At 44.3% G+C, this 19341-nt stretch overlaps 1 pseudogene; it reads right to left on the bottom strand.

Annotated features, from left to right (window-relative positions):
• Positions 1-7862: 7862 nt before the first annotated feature.
• LOC129327654 (uncharacterized protein K02A2.6-like) lies at positions 7863-10175 on the bottom strand (annotated as a pseudogene).
• Positions 10176-19341: the final 9166 nt, after the last annotated feature.

Here is a 19341-nt window from a genome sequence, read left to right on the forward strand (position 1 = left end):
TTTCGGCATATAACTTAACTGCTCGTTACTCTGGACTCCCAGGATAGAAGGGGCTTGATATATGAATGAACAAAAACAAAATCCCTTATAAAATATGAGCAACGTCTGGAAAATTACTATTGGAAGAGGGGAGGTTATCCCTTAGCAGGAGGGACCATTTCGAGCACATTAGCAACCTGCTTCCTATGATCGGATACAAAGCCCTACTATTGAAAGCAAAGACTGGGACTGAGCCCAGCCTTCCGCAGCATCTTGGCTAACTGTGCTTGCTAGTTCAATTTTGCATGAATGTGTCAAACAGAAGAATTATTCGCCCCCAGAGAGTCAGCAAGTTTGGTTTGGATGTAGGAAATGAACATACGAAGCTGCCTTATTGTGAACCATCCCCCACCCCTCAGTCTATCAAGGTCATTGTTGTCTCAACAGCTCTGTAGGGCCTCCAGCAGAAGTCTTTCACAGCATCAATTGCTGGATCCTTTAGACTGGAGATGCTGGAGACTGAATGGTGGACCTTCTACATGCAAAACAGAAGTTGTGCCCCTGAGCCACAGTCCCTCCCAAATCTAGTTTCACTCTCCTGCTGGGCCATAATGCTCATTTGTTAGGCCTGGGCAGACGTCTGTCAGATACACCTTCCTTGAAGGAAGGAACAGATACGAATATAGTGAGTATCCATTAAAAATGGATGCAGGGCTTCAGTTTCAAGGATGCATCCACATGTCACTGGATCCTGTAGATTTGTCATCATGAATCACCTCCTGGATTTTCTTGTCCAGAGTTATCCAACAATGTGTGGATCCAGTTGCTGTTGCAAATGCCCCCATGTAGAAATAACCGTTGTCTTTAGAAGTGCACCAATGTTGTTGTTTTTTGTTCAGAATTTATTAATTGTGTATTTCAAAATTTGCATTTTTAATTCATCCACACATATAAAGACATGATCCATCTAGCGGTAAAACTGTTAAATACCACTGATTTTAAAGGGATAGTTCAACAATGGAGTAGCATTCTATTGTTGAAATCAGCAGGACTTAATATTTATTTTTGACAATGGTTTGTGCTCATTGACTACTACAAGTCCTACTACTGTAGTGATACTAATTCTGGTACTTGCTTGTCAAATATTATTAAGAATTAACAGCCATACATCAAATACTAACAAATGTCCTCCAATTTTGAAAGGTAACACTGGGAGCTACATTGAGACTCACATGCATTGAGACTCACTCTGAAAGAGCTGTGACTGACCCAAGGTCACCTGCCTGCCTTCAAGTGGAGGAATGGGGAATCAAACCTGGTTCTCCAGATTAGAGTCCTGCTGCTCTTAACCACTACACCAAATTGGCTCTCCAGTGGTGGAAAGGGGTTTGGGAAACTCCCTGTGGCAACTGTGCAGTTTACTCCATCCCTTATGAAGACTTTGGAAGGGACTGTGCCACATTGATGTTCTCTCTAGCACCTAGCACAATGGCAGTGTAAAGTCATGGGGAAGTGGCAGAAGAATGGGTCTATGCCCCCAAGCCCTTCCACTCACATACCTGGTGTTCCTTCCTGCCTTGGAAATGAGCCTCTTCCACCAAAGAGAAAAGTACTTAGCTATGCTACCAGCGAGGGGAAAGCTTGCAACAGGTAGCTGGGTGCCGAGCCATTAGCAGCAATTATATCCCAGCTCCCTTGAAGGCTTCAATTAAATCTCTTGGTTCTATGTGAAGTATTTGCCTCATTAAAATATGTGCCTCATTAAAGCTGGAATATCATTTGCAATGTACATTGGAGTTCAATGTGCATTAGCCAAACTGCCGTACATATTTAATTTATGAAATGCCTTTCTCTTTGAATGGGTGGTGGGGGGGATGAATTTCATTCCACGTGTGCACACTAAACAGGGGAATAAAAATAGTTTTGGTTAGCTTGCTGCCGATATAAAACAGAACTGAAGTTCTTATTTCTTATTTAATTTATTCAGAACAGTTTCTGTCCTGCTTTTTGACCACCAGTCCTCAGGATCGCTCAAACACCTTTGCAATAAAACAACCTAAACAGGTTAAGTAAATTACAAAGCAAAGTACACCACAAGAGATTGTAGGAAAGCTGCAGGTTTAATCCAGATGCCTTTCAAAGTTTAAGCAAATCAAATGGTTTCCACTTGATGCCTGACTAGTAATAGGCACTTGGTGATGAGATCTGGAGAAGGAGCCACACAAATGGGGCACACCACCAGGGAAAAGATCTTCTCCTTGATAACCACCTATTTTATATTCAATGGCAAAAACACACACAATAAAATGAAATACTCAGATCTGTGATAGGGACAAAGATTTAACTGTGGTTTCTACATGAGAAAAATGTGTCAACATAAATGCACTGGGATAATCCTTGCAAAATTGTGAGGATTTGCCACTAGGGAGGGACCCAAGTCCAAGACAGCCACTAAAATGCTCTAAAGCAGAGTCACATTCCCATTTATCATCAACCTAAAGAGCCACGTGACTACCATATGTCCTATACACCACTCCACCAAAGGCACACATAGGCTAATATAAAATATAACTCTTAAATATATAACTATAACCTTTTTATTAGTAGAGTATCTTTGAACATGTGGGGCTGTCTCTCTCTGCTGCTGAACCTCAGCCTGGAGTAGGTCTGCCAGGTCCCCCAGTGAGGATGGGAGATTCCCCAGTCCCACCCTCTACCCCCTGCCACCACTCACCTGGCTGGCAGGGAGAAAAGGCAGGGGAACAGGCCTCCGGGGTGTGCTCCTAAGACGACATTACTCCTGGAAGTTCATCATTGGTTTGGGAGTATGTGAGCACTTCACATGACTGTGGAAGGGGAAAAGGTGAATGCTGGTACCCCCCGCCCTGCTAAGACAGTAAAGGGATCTGGCAACCCTAGCCTGGAGTGAGGGGAAGGCTTCCCTGTCTGCCTTCTTACTCTGTCCTGCATGAGACAAGTACTTCAGGTGAGAGAATGAAATTGCCAAAGTGTCAGGAGGAGAGCAAGCTGACTGAGGAGAAAGGGAAGTAAAATCCCCACCACCACGCTGTGGCCAGCATGCTCTTTTCCTGGGTAGTTGCCATGATTATTCTCTCTTCTCAACAGCTGTGCAAGTTCTGGGATGAGAATTGGGGGTGTGTGGAGAGAGGGGACTGTGGGAGAGTTGGGCCCCTGGCAGTAGGCCTGCTGCTTGGGGAGTAGGGTTACCTGTCCGAGCCTGGCAACAAGCAGAAGTCTGGGGGAGGCAGGGACAGGGAGGGTGATTGTCAGCTGATGGTGGGATATCATTTCTGGGATAACCCAAAAGTGATATTATGCCTCTCTAGGAAAAGCATCTGCAGAAAACTCAGTTTTACGATAGAGTTTTGGCCAATTCCTAGAGAGATATGATATCACATACAAATTTTCCCAGATGTGATGTCACAGTCGGCTGATAGTTATTTTGAATTTTTTTCTCCTAATGTCACTTAGATCAGGGAGCTAGTACCCTGTTGGATAGGCTTGCACTTTACCCATCCTCCTATCCCTCTGGAAGCAGCTATTTCAAGGTGGGAACCACCTGCCAACGGAAGGCCGACAGGGCAATGGTGTTGCCATTTTCATGGAAAATGGGGCAGATGCCACAATGGGAAATGGTGCTCAGAAGAATCATAGATGGCTCCCAAGCCACTGAGTGACTACCATTTCTCCAAAGATATATTATTACCTTGTAACAATTGAATGAAGAAACATTTGTCATGCAGTTCTAGATTTTCAAGAAAATCACTTTTTGTTAAATATTTTTAACAAATCAAAACTGGAAAATGGCCAAAAATTTCAAGATTGGCTCCAAAAGAAACTCTAGTTTAGCTTTGCTTTGTAGCTAGTAAAAGCTTTTATGGAGCCACTTTAATTTTATTGTATGACCACAGCAGATCCTCAGCTGAAGGTCAAACCTAGCATGATCATTTGGGAGCAGGCAGTCATTCAGATATAAATCAAAACCAGCAGGGAAGATTTTTTTAGTTATCATGCAAGTTCCTGTGTAAGTGCAAGTGTGGGACTAGTTAATGTATATATGGCTTCCTTACATTATGGGCATGCATATTTCCTTACAATGGAGTATATTCTGGTGCATGGACTGTGTAGTCTGAGATGCAGCTTTTAGAGGCGTTAAATTGCACAAAATTGTGCAGATCTACAGTATAATATATCTAAGCCACTGTAGGCAGTTTCATGGTATCAGCTAACATTAATCAAGTATAAGTGATTAAAAGAGCAAGGCTAAGCAGATCTGTTCAGCATCCTACTCAGTTCTATTCAGTGGGGCTTACTCCTAGGAAAGTAACCTCTCTGAAGACTGTGATGCAGACATGAAACCTGAAAGTAAAAACATATGAAATAGACTCTAAGCATGTGCAAAGGTACTTACTGAGTTACTGTAATCCCATAAAGAATCTTGTGAGAACTATGTGGGTCTTAACTAATTCAAACAACTTATTTTAACAACAGTTCGCTTTCAAATAACTTTATTTAGCCTTGAGAAACTGACTTTTTAATTCCTTGAAAGTTGGGAGATATGCCCTTTTTAACCAGGTGATGGCAAAGTTTATTTCTTTATGGGGTTGAATTGTAACTCAGAGACTCAGGGCCAAGCTACACATGACGAAAGACACTTGCCTAGCAAGTGGATTGAGTGGAGGGCAAGTGAACAGGAAGAAATACACTTGCCGTTCAAGTGTCATTTGTCACTTGTAGCTTGGCCCTCACTACACAATACTTTTGACATGTGTTCTTCATGTGTCGGGAGATACAATGTTAGCCGGGAAGCTAGTTTTAAGTGACAAAGGCAGAGGAGATCATATCTCCCCTTCTGAAGCCTTTGCTCAGTTAATTCAAAGTTTTAAGCAGCGAGGGCAGCAGGGTAAAAACTCCAGAAAGGGAGACAGTCCAGCACTCCAGAGGTAGCGGAGGGCTGTGAGAGAATCCATCCCCTCTGAAGCGATCTCCACCAGCTCTGTCTTTCAAAACCACGCTTGCCAGTTAACGTTGTGTCTCCAGACGCTTGACAGACATGCGCTTCGGCGTCTCGTGTAGAAAGACTCTCAGTGAATACTTCTGTTGGAAAATTAAGCAAATATCTTACCTATGCCACGGTCATTTTAAATGGATCTGTAAAGGGAAACTGGATCCTTGCCAGGAAGAGGAGGCGGGAGCCAGCTGCTCATCCACCCCTGCCTCACCGGACGTGAGGAATGGAGTGTGGCTGCTGCTGCAGAAGGCAAAGGGGCAGCAGAAGAGGGCAACACCGCAGCCAGCCCTGCTGCCAAAGAGACCGCCCAGCAGCTGGCACGCATCGCAGGAGCAGCCTCTGGCTCCGGAGCCCCACCCCTCCTGATAGCCAGGGGAAGGGAAGAGGCACCTAAGCCACAGAGGGTCAGGTGGAGGAGGTGGAAGCCAGCCAGCCCTACCCTCCAATGGGACAATAGGAGCGCAGGCGGGGCGAGAGAGGGTTTTTAAAACCAATCAATTATGGTTTTAACTGTGTAAATTTAATGTGTTTTAATATGCGGTAATCTGCCCTGAGCCCTTCATGGGGAGGGCAGAATAGAAATCTAAATAAATAAATCTCTATATTGTGGTTGGTAAAGAGGAATATAGTCATGATCAAGGAGGAGGGCTTCTGGGCAGGGGAAGAATAAGAGGACGACATTTTAGGGAACTGGGTCACCTGCTGGGCCTAAGGAATTGGACAAGAAATGTGATCTGTTTTCGTGGATTGGGTCGAAGTGATGTAAGCAGAAAGGCCCAGAAGGAGTACCTATTATGTATTGTGATTTCTGCTCATATGATTTCAGCTAGTAAGGATTTCAGCTCATAATAACATCTTTATTGAAGACCAGAAGCAGACAGACAACACAGGCTCAACAGGAGTGTTGTATAAAATTTAGTACCTTATACTCTTAGTCCAATTTAGCAAAAGAGAACACATTGAAGTCCAATGAGGGAGATAAACACAGGCCTTTATTGCTTATAAGCAAGGAAGAATAATACAGTTACCAGGATAGAAGGCCCCTTGAACTGATCAGTTCTTCAGAGCTGTGATACAATTGCATAGAGTTTTATACCTTTGGGTTAATTACAATATTGAGGACCCCATTGGTCCATACAAGTGACCACCCCAATGACCTGGCGGTCTCACATTGGCAGAACAATTCTGGACGTCATTACAATGTGCATATTTCCCAATTAACATTGCGTATCACTTCAGAAATATTGTTTATCATTTTAAAGAACATCTCCTTCTCCCTTCTTACTTTCCTATTCATACGGTTATTATCAGTTCCTGCCCCATGAAAAGTGTATTGCTTACCAAGGGTGCCTTGACTGTCATGTTTGCAATGTTCTGTACTTTGTAATAATTATACAAACAATCTTTCCTTTGTGTGTAGTCACATGCTGTTGGGGAGCAATCTCTCCCCTCTTTGAGATATGTTTGAAGCTACTTGAGCACCCCATCTCTGACGCCTGAATGTCATGGGAGGACCTCAAGACCTTTTATTCTGCTGAGTTGTTTATGATCAGCCCTCTTCGTTACCCCCTTTCCTGCATCCCAATTATAATTCCTTCTCTGCCTTACTTCAGATCAGAGTTCAGCGAATGTTCTCTTGCCCCTCAAAGTAACTTTCTTTGGTTCTTCTTGAAGCTGGTTTCTCTCTGCTCACCACTACAGCTACTTTTAGCATGATTAATTCAGAAAGGGGTTTCTCTTACTAACCTTTGAGTATAGCATACTGTATGATGATATATGTGTATTTTACTATTCAATAAGCTAGCCCAGTCTGTATACGTGTGGGCAGCCTTCTGTCAAATTACAAATAGCAGGCATTCAGATACATTCATTATAGCTGGCGTCCCACACGTGGCATAGCCCCTATGCCTGAGTACTTCATCCCAGTGTTCACTCTCTACTTTGCACAGTGAAAATATGATAAAGGCACATGAGAATACAGTAAAGTCACATGAAAATAGTACCACATGAAAATATTCCAGTCCATTAAATTCACTTCCCACAGGAGCAAATATATACACATAAACCCCACACCCCTTTCAAACAGTAACCAATAAGAACACACACAACTAGAATCCTTAATTTGCATGAACTATATACAGTGTAACTGATTTGCAGCCCTTTGGTTGGTCTTTATTTCTGTGGACTGACTGGCTGCTGCCTATGAAAAGTAACCAATGAACAATAAGGCATTAGGAGCCTAACTTAGCATGAAGCTCAACCCAGTACACAACACCCCTCCTCCCTAAGCTTGGAACACCCCGTGCCAAATGAAGTCACCCAAATATGGCTGGGGGATGGTGAACCCTCTGTGACCTGCATGGTCCTTCTACTCCAGTGGGCCCCATAGTTGAAGACAGGGGTCATTTCGTAGAAAAAGAGCTGGAGGAACTCATTAGTATAACTCATTAGCATATGCCACACCTCTTGCCCTCACTGGAAGTGTGTCATTAGTATAACTGATTTGCATATGCCACACCCCCCTGACATCATCTATTCTGGCTGTTTTGGACCCAATCCTGGCCATTCAGGGCCAAAATTGGGCCCAAAATGGCAAAAAGGGGCTGAAAATGGCTGAAAAGGGGCACAAAATGGTCAGGATTGGGCCGCTGCTGCGTGGGAGAGTGATCCATCACCTGTCAGAGGCCTGATCCTGGCCGTTTCGGCCCCAATCCAAGCTGAAACGGGCCCCAAATGGCTGAGAGTCAGGTGGGTGGGGCCACCTGACATGTGACCTCTTTGAGGAGCTGCCAGAACTGCATTCCTATGCTTTCCCCCTCAAAATGAGCCCTGGTTGAAGACCTAGTGTCCATCACTGGCCCTGATTCAGTGGTGGAGGAGTCTTTTGTGGGAGCTTCTGTGCTGCTCGAAGCTGTTTGGACGCTGTTGTTATTGGTTGGTGGGCCTCCGCAGTCCTCGACTGCCATGGCTGGTTCAGTCCCTGAGTCATCGGAGCGAGGGGGGAAGTTCCTGTTCTGCTCCTGCTCCTGCGGCAGCCAGTGCTGCTGAAGCTTGTCCACATGCTGTTGGAAGAACTTGCCAGTGGAGTTGGCCAAAGTAGGAGCTCCGTCAGCCACAGGCTCAGGTCCCCGTGACCCAGCCTGTGCAGTGAGTCCTTCGCTGTCCTCACTATGTGCTCAACTTGCCCATTTGTTGATGGGTAGAAGGGTCCGATGTCATATGCTGGATCGCGTTGTTGTCCAGGAATTGCTGGAATTCTTGTGACATGAACTGGGCACTGTTGTCTGACACGATGGTGTCTGGTATTCCATGAGTTGCAAACAGGTGCCACAGTGCACAGATGACAACTGTAGATGTCATGGCTGACACAGGATTGACTTCTAGCCATGTGGAGAATGAGTCCATGACTATTAAGAATATGCGCCCCTGAAAAGGCCCAGCAAAGTCTATATGAAGCCACAACCATGGTGTCTGCATTGTCTCCCAGGATTGTACAGGGGCCTGCGGCATGTCGGAGCAGGATTCCTGGCAAGGCTGGCTGGTCTGGACCTATCTCTGCACTGCTAAGTCCATTCCTGGCCACCATACGTAGCTGCGGGCCAGGGCCTTCATTTTCATTATCCTTGGGTGCCCTACATGAAACACCTCATGCACTTGCTGATGCAGCTTAGGTGGAACCACGACTCTGCTTCCCCAGAGGAGGCATCCCTTGTGCACTGACAGTTCATACTGGTAGGAGCTGTAAGGCTGGAATTCAGATTCCGTCCTTCCAGCAGGCCACCCCCTCCACACCCAGTTGAGGACCCTGGAAATAGTGGGGTACTTGGCGGATTACGCTGTGATGTCTAATGTGAGGAGGGAAGGCTGATGCAAGTCCTCTAGTTGCATGACCCTGTACTCAGGAGAGGGGTCAGCGGCAGGTCCTGGCAGCAGCAGATGGCTGAGGGCGTCAGCATGCCCTATGGCTTTGCCTGGCCTGTAGAAAAGCTGATAGTCCTAGACTGACAGAAACACTGACCAGCACAACATCTGGGGAGATATGACTTGTGGGGTCTGCTGGTCTGAAGCAAAGATTCAATTTAATTCAATTTATTGTATTTATATTCCACCCTCCCCGCTTCCACAGGCTCAGGGCAGATAACAGAATACAAATATACACATCATTAAAACATTAAAAAACACAATCATATTATCTACAGAGTCATCTATTACATATAAATAATTTTATTTTATTTTTTTAAGCAGCACATAGCAAAAGTTTAGTATATCACACAGCAATGTTACCAGAGCAAATCCATACCATAATAATAAGTGTGGCAGCAGCATCTGCGTTCATATGGGGGAATAGTTTAAAGAGGCTGAGAAGAGGCTTGTGATCCGTTGCAATTTCAAAGTGGCACCCATAATCGTAGTCATGTGTACTGGCGTAGTCCCCCAGGGGCCAGGGACTGGAATGCAGGGGCCAGGCACAACCAGGGAGCAAAGAATAAACAGAGTCCAGTCCAAGGGTCAATGTTCCAGAGAAGCCACAAGTCAGGTTCAATCCAAGGGTCAGAGTTCCAGAGAAGCCAAGAATCAAGTCCAGTCCAAGGGTCAGAGTTCCAGAGAAGCCACAAGTCAGGTTCAGTCCAAGGGTCAGAGTTCCAGAGAACCCAAGAGTCAGGTCCAGTCCAAGGGTCAACATTCCAGAGTTTGAGCAATAGCCAGGCCAGTGGAGCAGCCATAAAGTGTACTAGTCACTTCCACAAACTGCTGCTCCTTTCAGCTGTTTTTATAGCAAAGTCTTAAAAAGCTAAACTGTCAGCCACTTACTAGGTAGACATCCTGACCTCACTCATTCATCCTGGTTGTTTGACAGTTGCTGCTGACTCATGAGTTGTGCACTCCTCCTGCGTTCTTGCAGCTCTACCCGTCTCTGACAGCGCCGGCACTGTAAGGGTGTCGGAGAAGAGGGAGGGGAGGAGTGGCCTTCTGCAGCTGAGTCTGTTACAACTGAAGGCTCTGCTGATGGGTCTGTTACAGCTGAAGGCTCTGCTGATTGATTAGCCGGCAATTGCTGTTCATCAAACTCAAGGTCAGCTGCAGCTGGGTCTGTGTAGGTGTGAACTGCAGGCAGCTCTTCATCTGATGACTCTTCACTGAGCACAGGGCAAGGCTGGCTCATGACATCATGGAGTTTTTTTAACTCCCGCGACCAGGGCAAGGGCCTCTTTATCTATTTGCGCATAGTTCATTTCTGCCTGCAACAAAATCCTTGAAAAGTACTTGACTGGGGTCTCCTGTCCATCTGGCATCCAGTGGTTCAGGACCGCACCAATTCCATAAGGTGAGGTGTCACAGGTGAGGATTTGCGGCTTACATTCATCAAAGTGCATCAATACTGTGTTGGATGACAGGAGTTCCTTAACAACAGTGAACGTAAGGGTATGATTCTGGCCCCAGGTCCAATGAGTGTTCTTTTCCAGCAATTGATGTAAGGGCTCCGCTAGCAATGCCTTGTGTGGCAGGAATGCATGAGAAAAGTTCAGGAGCCCTAAGAATATTTGTAGCTCCTTCTTTGAGCAGGGTGGCGGTGCACTGGTAATAGCTCGCACCTTGCTGTCCATTGGGTGGATGCCGTCGGTATCAATTAGGAACCCCAGGAACTCCACTTGAGGAACACTGAACTGGCACTTCTCTTTCTTTATTTTCAGCCCGGCATCCTGGAGATGGCAAAGAACTTCTTGAAGTCGGCCTGCGAGTTTGGTGGAGGATGCCCCCTCAATTAGGATGTCATCAAAGTAGGGAAGGACTCCTGGGATTCTCCTTAGCAGACCCTCTATAAGTCCCTGGAAAATGCTGGGGGCCACACTGACCCTGAACTGTAGTCGCTTAACCTTGAACGCACTGTGGTGAGTCACGATTGGCTGCTGCCTATGAAAAGTAACCAATGAACAATAAGGCATTAGGAGCCTAACTTAGCCTAAAGCTCAACCCAGTAGACAACACTATCCATGCCTGCTGGCACTAGCTGCTCTAGCTCTACTAGCCTGCTTGCCAGAGCAGCAGAGAAGATGAATTACTTAACACATACACATCCTGAACTGTTGCCAATGCCCTCTACAGCTTGATGGCATTAGCCAGGTACAGTGGCCGAATGAAGAGTGGGGAAGGCCCACCTTGGACTAAAAACACCGGATTGGTGTGGAGAGCACCATTTCCAGCTCAGTCTCCCCTATCAGCATGACTGCCCAAGTGGTTCCATCAGGTGGCACTAGAGAGTATGGAGGGGGGAGGATTCCTTTGATTCCCCCTCATGTTGATTCCTTTGATTCCCCCTCATGTTGCAGCTCCAGTTTGAACCAGTGGCCCTCCAGATGCTGTTTACTAATAAAAAAATGCCCAGGAAATCCACAGTCTCATCAAGTGATGGACTGATCTAGAAACCAAACCATATCACAGTGCACTGTGTACTTCGATCAATCCAACTGGCTCAACATTTTGTTGGACAGTCTTTCAGGGCCAAGCTACACATGACGAATGACACTTGAACAGCAAGTGTATTTCTCCCTGTTCACTTGCCCTCCACTCAATCCACTTGCCGTTCAAGTGTCATTCGTCATGTGTAGCTTGGCCCTCAGCCTTCTTCAACTGTTCACTTGTCTTTTTGCAGCTTATCTTAACAGAACATGAGGGACAAACTACACTGTCATGCAAATGTGTGTAACTTTAGCCTAATGGACCTTTTAGAAGAGGAAAAGCGGCTTCTGAGGTAGTGATTGGGACTGCAGCAGTGTGTGTGTGTGTGTGTTGTGTGTGTGTGTGTTGGGGGGGCTTAACCCTTTCCTGTCTTCCTTCACTGCTTCAAATTGGCTTCTAGGCACTTTTCCCACCACAGGATTGCAAAAGTGCAAAGGCACTTCTGAAACTGCCTGATACGAAATACTACTTGAGAGAAAGAGACTACAGAAGAAAGGGTTATGCAACCCTCCCTCCTTATTTGCTATTTCTGTGCTCCAGGTCCCCCCCCCCCCCGGATGTGGTCTTTCCTCTTCAAAATGGACTGCATTTGCTTGCAATATTTGATTTGGTCCTGAGGATGAGGTCCTGCTATTTTAAGTTTAATACTTTTGATTGTGCATCCCACCCGGAGGGCTAGAATGATGATATTAATGACCAGGGCTTTTTTTCAGGGGGAACGCAGGAGAACGGAGTTCTGGAACCTCTTGAAAATGGTCACATGGCTGGTGGCCCCGCCCTCTGACCTCCAGACAGAGGGGAGTTGAGATTGTCCTCCGCGCCGCTCAGCAGCGTGGAGGGCAATCTCAACTCCCCTCTGTCTGGAGATCAGGGGGTAGGGCCACCAGCCATGTGACCATTTTCTCTGAGGGCAACCCACTGAGTTCCACCACCTCTTTTCCCAGAAAAAAAGCCCTGTTAATGACATTTTGTATAAAATAGGCTAAGTATAACTTTATTCTTCTACAAAAAAAGGTGCTTGCTCTCTCTCACTCTCTCTCTCTGTGAATCTTTGCAATAAATCGACTGGCTTTGAAAAGCCATCGTAGGAGGCCAGATTTCTACGAGCACTGGGCTTTTTAAGAAGAATTTGTTATACTCAAGTAATTATGTTTTATATCACATTATCCATTAGCTGTAACTTGACAGTTGTATCCATCATGATATGCTGTTTCAGAAAACTGGATGAATGACTTCTTCTCTCTTTGAGAACCCTGATAAAAGTTCTACCAAGCTCCTTTAAAAAAGCTCACAGAGGAAAAGTACAAAGTGGTGCCCATCTCACATTACACCTACAAATTCTGGGTGGTTCGAAACCAGTTTTCCTTCCCTGAAAGAACCCTAAGAGCTGTACTTGTTAAGGTGCTGAGAATTTTTTTTAGAGATATCAGTTCCCCTTTGAAGAACCACAGTTCCCCAAGTCCCTGAGATGGGAAATGTGGCATTCAAACTGCTGTAAATCTGGTTAAAATTTAGAGTGTAGACTAAACAGCCAGTATTGACTGCATAGCTGGCTTTTGTCAGCATAACAAAAGACACATATACACAGCAGTTTCCCATTTTCCAGACTGGCCCTGTAGTGTACACGGAAGAGCACGTGAAGTGTTTCTGGAAATGTTTTCCCCATTGATCATGCTGATCTTTGTCTGCTGAGGGAAGTACCTGGTCCTCCAAATAAAAACTATCCTGTCATCCATTCCATTGGTAATTGTGACATTATCATTGCTTCACTGAAACTTCATCAGATGAAGACTTTGTAGAATCACTCAGGAGACTTGTGCCAACATTGCATGGGAGATGTTTTCAGGTATGTGTGTGTCAGTCCAATTATTTCTTCTTTAGTCGGCCTTACTGTAAGGTGTAGGATTAGGTAGAAGGAGGCCTTGCAGAGATGAGACACATTTTTTTGCAACTAATTGCTATAGCAACCATGGCTGCATCCACACATCAATACATATAATGCTGTAGCAATCATTTGCAAGTGAATTGGCTTGTCCAGACAAGCAAATAATTGCTATAGTACAATGAGAGCGTAATATCCAATGATGTGTGGAGACAGCCAAGAAGGTCTCCCAGTCGCTGGCACAAACACTTATACTACCTTTGGGAGTAGGCCAAGTGAATGCTTTCCTGTAACATTGAAGGATACTACTTGTAAATAATGAGATACATGGACCTCCTCCCCCATATATGCTACCTCAGCCTGCTGTGCCCACTGCCATTCAGCATGGCAGCAGGGGGAAAGTGGCTGGGAACATCCGCATCACACCTCTGGCATGACGTCTCTTCTGGTGAATATTATTAAGTGATGTCACTGTGACAGCAGAGTATTTGAGTGAATCCTAGAGCATGGCGCTAGTGCAGTGATGTCACTTCTGGTTATTTGCCAGAAGTGACAACACACCAAAGGTGTGATATCATTCTCCCTGTCCCTGTCCCTGCCCCCTCCCTACATGGCACTAATGCAGCCATTTTCTATAGCCTTAGACCTATACACTGGGTTTACTCCACACTCAAATCACCTTTAAACTTTCAGAACTGGTAAAAAAAATTCTGTCATAGTCAGGCTCATTATTTTTAGCAGTCATAGTAAAAAGACCTTTCATTTGTCTCACTGAGTAAGCTTTCTCTGGCAGATTTTTCCGTTGCTTGAAGGAGACTGACAGAGCAAACCTAAGCAGAGTTACACCGGTTTAAGCCCATTGAAATGAAAGGTCTTAGACTGGTGTAACTCTGCTTAGGATTGCACTGTAACTCCCTCAATCAGAGTGTTCTCACATTAATTTAATTGATGTATTGTCGAAGGCTTTCACGGCCGGAGAACGATGGTAGATGAAGATGCCAGCCACAGCTGCTGGTGAAACGTCAGGAACTACAATGCCAAGACCACGGCAATACAGCCCGGAAAACCCCCAACAACCATTAATTTAATTGTTGTCACAAAAGCAACAGTTAGAAGTTTTGAAAAAGCTCAAACTGAATGATTTTATTTTTTTGTTTTCCTTCCTTCCTTCCTTCTTCTGGGGATCATCAGAGTATATTGGAGAGATGGTTCTAGTCAGGTCTAGGCGAAACCAGCTGTGCAGCCCTGCCCTTCTCTGTACCTGAGGCACTGAAAGAACTTTGGGGGCAGGGGAGGACTGTGACTTACCCCACTCAATTCATATCACAGGAGATTTTTACTACGGTTTATTGTACTGTAATCACTGTTTACAGTGACTTTTATTGTAAGCCTGATTTGTGGGAGAAAAACAGAATAAAAACATTTAAAATATAAATTAATTAACATCTGCATGTATGCCCACTGAATGTCACTTTCCTGTTTCAGCAGTCTTCTTCTTACAATCTTTGAATTACTCCAGCCAAATGATCATCATGTGCTTTGGAGAGAAAGGGCAGAGGCTTAATTCAGATGTAGCAGCAGGCTGTGGTTTCTTCAAGCCTTACTTCTTCCTCATCCATCTATCTCTTGCATGCTCAGGAGCTGAAGACTTGGTTTACAACAAACCATAATTCCATCTCAACAATGGTATGTTTATGATTCCAAACCAGGTTGATACTGTGGTCTAAATAAAACTAGAAAACACAAGTATAGGCATGAATACTAAAATCAAACACACGCAAGCTCAGTAATAGTGTTCCCAGTACTAGTTTACATTCATATTGAAGGCATAGTCAGAAGAAGATAGTTGAGTGGCTGTCTCTCCAGTCCAAGCACTATAGAGGTTTTGTACCCAACTGCCTTCTTCATTGTGGCTATTTATGTCATAGTGACATGGTTGTCTGAGTCCAGTCTATGCTTTCCAGGTCCAATAAGAACCAGTTTGGTGTAGAACGCAGGACTCTAATCTGGAGAACCGGGTTTGATTCCTAACTCCACTTGAAGCCAGCTGGGTGACCTTGGGTCAGTCACAGCTTCTAGAAGCTCTCTCAGCCCCACCCACCTCACAGGGTATTTTGTTGTAGGGGTAATAACATACTCTGTAAACTGCTCAGAGTGGGTGCTAAGTCATCCTGAAGGGTGGTATATAAATTGAATGTTATTATTATTATTAATTTGTGTAGTGGAGGAGCAGGAATGGTGTCACCATCTGTTACATATTCAGCATAACATATGAAGTACACATGTATAAGTTTCCTCATTTCCTCCAAGATGGAGGAATCCATTTGTGTATGGGCATCTGCTTCAGACGTGATGTTATTTGTGTGGTCAAGGGAAAACATGTTCAACCACACCTCCACCATGCCAAGATGTCACGGATATAGCTAGAAGTATTGGAGAACTGTTGCTGGATTTGACCAAGTAAAGTCATAAACGATGTCTTTGCACACGGAAACAAGGCTAGCCTAGCCCCATAGCTAGACATGCCACAAAGGGAGTGTAGAGGCCTAGAATAGAACAGCCTTGGAGAGGGGCATGAAACAGAGGAGTAACACAGTTCTATGGCCTTGTCTAGATTAGAAGAGCTGTCTAACCCATATTGATAGCTACTATGTGTTGAGGCTCAGGTGCAGAGAGTGTCGGAGAATGAGAGCAACATCCAACCTCACAGAAGATAAAATTCAATAATGAGTGTATTGGTCGAGGGCCAAATGATATTCATATCTATGAGAAATTTATAATCAATAATTTTACATAGATTTTGAAAGATAAAAAGTAGCAAACTAACAATCTTTATATACTTTAAGATGTTTCAAATACAGGTAACCTTGTCTGGTGCTTGAAGTTGTAAGATAAGTTAGTCAAGAATGTGAACTCTTTTGAAATGGGACAGTTAGTTGTTGTTAACAGATTATTTTGAAACCCTATAAATATGAGAAGCTGAACTGATCAAGAGCTTCTTCTTTTAAGGGGCTCCTTGCCTGTGACCTGCTAATCTCCAGGTAAGATACTTTCTTGGATTCATGAAATTGCTCTCCTTTAATAATCTATGTAGTTATAATGGACGGTATGATTTTCTGTTGATTAAGCTAATATTAAAAATATTGAGTAATCATGTTTTAATAATAAAGACTTAGAACAGAAGCAGAGATTCTGTAATGGTATTACTTGTGTACAATACCCATTAGTAAACCTAAAACATTATTTGTGGTGTATCTCTTGTTAGGAGTTAAATGATTTAATTTGATATAGGAAAGCTAACTAGACATTTAGGGCTTCTTAAGTGCACACCTATATGTGAATCAGGCCTAACCAGGGTCATCCAGAATAAAGAGGCTCACCAACCCGATAAAAGAGCCAGTCTTGTCTTATTAGATAGTTTGTACACAAAGCTGTCTAACCTACATTGTGGTGGTTTATGATGGTATGTAAACTTGGAAGATGGTTTGTAAATTATGTTAGTATTTCAACCCAAATCCCCTGTCCAAGATCCACTTCAGCATACTGGTCCAGAAGATAACTTTTTGGAAGGCACTGGAAGTGACCAGAGAGGTTTGTTCTAGATACCGACAAAGACTCTTAATTAAATTATGGGGAAGAAATGTAAAGAAATTCCTCAGCAATGACATTATGGTTGCCATCAGAATGAATGTCAGGTTATTTCAGGGGCTATGTTACAGTGAGTCTTTATGTATATTTAACACTTGCCTATTGTTGCATAAATGTGTCTAACTAGTCCTACTTTTTACTGTAGTGAGGAAACAGAAATGTCCCCATTGCCTAAGGAATCAACTGCAAATGGAAAGGGGCGGGGGGGAATCAGTGATCTCCAATGTGACACTCATGGACACCAAGTTGCGCACAAATGTGCTTCCTAGCATCTGGTTGCTTATTGAGTCCATGGAGTCTTGAGTGGAAGGAAGGGAGGAGCTTCAGGCTTGTGCTTTGCTAGCTGACTGACTAGCAAAGCCCTGCACTCATTCTGGGCCAGTGTCTCAGGGCTATGAACCCTTGGCTTGACCATAAACAGACTTCCTTTGGTATCTGGGCTTGGCAGCCCCTCCCCCTCCCAGCTGCTCAGGATGCAAACCTTCCTCTTTGGAAACTGAAAACAAGGAGTTTCTAACCCCTGAAACAAAGAGCAACTCCTGCCTACTCACTTCACAGCAGCCATTTTGTAACTGACAGCACACCCATTTTATGCTGCCCTCTAAATTTTAAAAAACGCTGAAGTCTCAACAAAGTTGGGACTCCTGATATACCAGGTATCCAAAGGACCATCAAAGACACCAGTATCAAGATGCACAGGCGATTATGGAGCATTGTTAGATAGCTGTGTCCCATTTGCCCAGCCCAAGAGAATGCTTTAGTTTCTACAAGGGAAAAACCCTTATTATTGACACAATAAATCTGCATGGGAAGCTTTATCTTGCATGTTATTTGTTTAGGAATTCATAATAAGTTTCTCTTTTTTAAAGCCTCAACATAACACAGAAGGGGTTATTGGGTTTACTCCATTTATGCTGGAGCATCTAAAGTGAGCAGTGTCATAGTAAGGACACCCAATTAAATGTCCCATCTGTGGATGTTATTTGCTTCTGCTTCAGGTCTGTTTGACCAGAGAGGGAGACCCTTTCTTCCAGGGCAGATTGGATAGTAGCTCTGCAATTGATTGATTTTGGCCCTCGCTTACAGCATGTGGTTTAGCATGCTCGCCAAAGTCTTCCCAGAGCTAATTACTTTGTGTCTCAATCTGCTCTGTGTTTGTGGTTTGTGTGGTATAGGTTGGTCTGTGGGATGTGGCTGGTGGACACATGAGCCACCCTGCAACACAGGGTTTGGCTCTGTAGTTTTATATTCTATGATTCAATACTCCTAAGATGCCTAATAAACGTAGCTCACCCATTTTGCAGCCTGACAATCCTTAAGACCCAGTTGAACCAGTCAGAGAGTTTTTGATAGGGTTATTATAATATAGTGATTAGAGTGTTGGAGTGGGATCTGGGAGACCTTGGGTCCATCACATTCTCAGCCTAACAAACTTCACAGGGCAGTGGGGAGGATGAAATAGGGAAAGGAAAAACCTTAGAGGGAGGCAGGAAAAAAATGAAAGATAGATATGACCCCCCCCCCCCCCAGATATGTCTGCCTGGCAGCTTTCTACATTCTCAGTTTAGCTCCTTAGAACCAGAAGCACCAAAATCATATAGGAAGTCTCAAAAACAAGAAAAAGAAACCTCTTTCTGTGCTTTGATGGCAGGAAGCCATGGTGCAAACCAGATGATTTATGCTGCTAGTTCTCTGATGCTTTTTCTGTGGTGTAGACAGCCAGGCATATGTGTGAGCAGGTAAGAACCATGTAGACGCACAGAAGGGTTTGAAAATGCATTAAATGCATTTTCCTTTCCAAAATCCATGTGCAGATTTCCCCTTGGTGCTAGAACAGGCAGCAGTTTTATATATTGTATTTGCATAGGTAACAGTGTACTCCTAAGCACAGTTACACTCTTCTAGGTCCATTGAATGGGCCACTTTTTGGGTCACCTTGGGCCAGTCACTTTCCTGCAGCATAACCTACCTCACAAGGTTGTTGTGAGAATAAAAGAGGAAGAGAGAATGATGCTGTAAGCTGCTTTGGGTTTCCGTTGTGGAGAACAGTGTAATATAAATATCAAAAAATATAGCAAATACATGAAAACAAGGAGGCATGATTCATTTATTTCTGTGACACATGTAGTACTTCCCACAACCTCAATTCACTGAGCATCTGAGTTGCACTGCACTGCAGTGGAGTTGCAACACAATGGGTTGAAGTTGTTGGGAAAGATGAGGCTGCCTGTGCACGAAAGGATCACATAAGAAGCATAAGAGAAGGGCAACGAAAGGCGAATGAAACCTGAGCAAAGGAACAGGGAGACAACAAGGTTCTAGAATCCATTCTAATTAGTGA

The sequence above is a fragment of the Eublepharis macularius genome, chromosome 4 (genome assembly GCF_028583425.1).
Source record: "Eublepharis macularius isolate TG4126 chromosome 4, MPM_Emac_v1.0, whole genome shotgun sequence".
Lineage (NCBI taxonomy): Eukaryota > Metazoa > Chordata > Lepidosauria > Squamata > Eublepharidae > Eublepharis > Eublepharis macularius.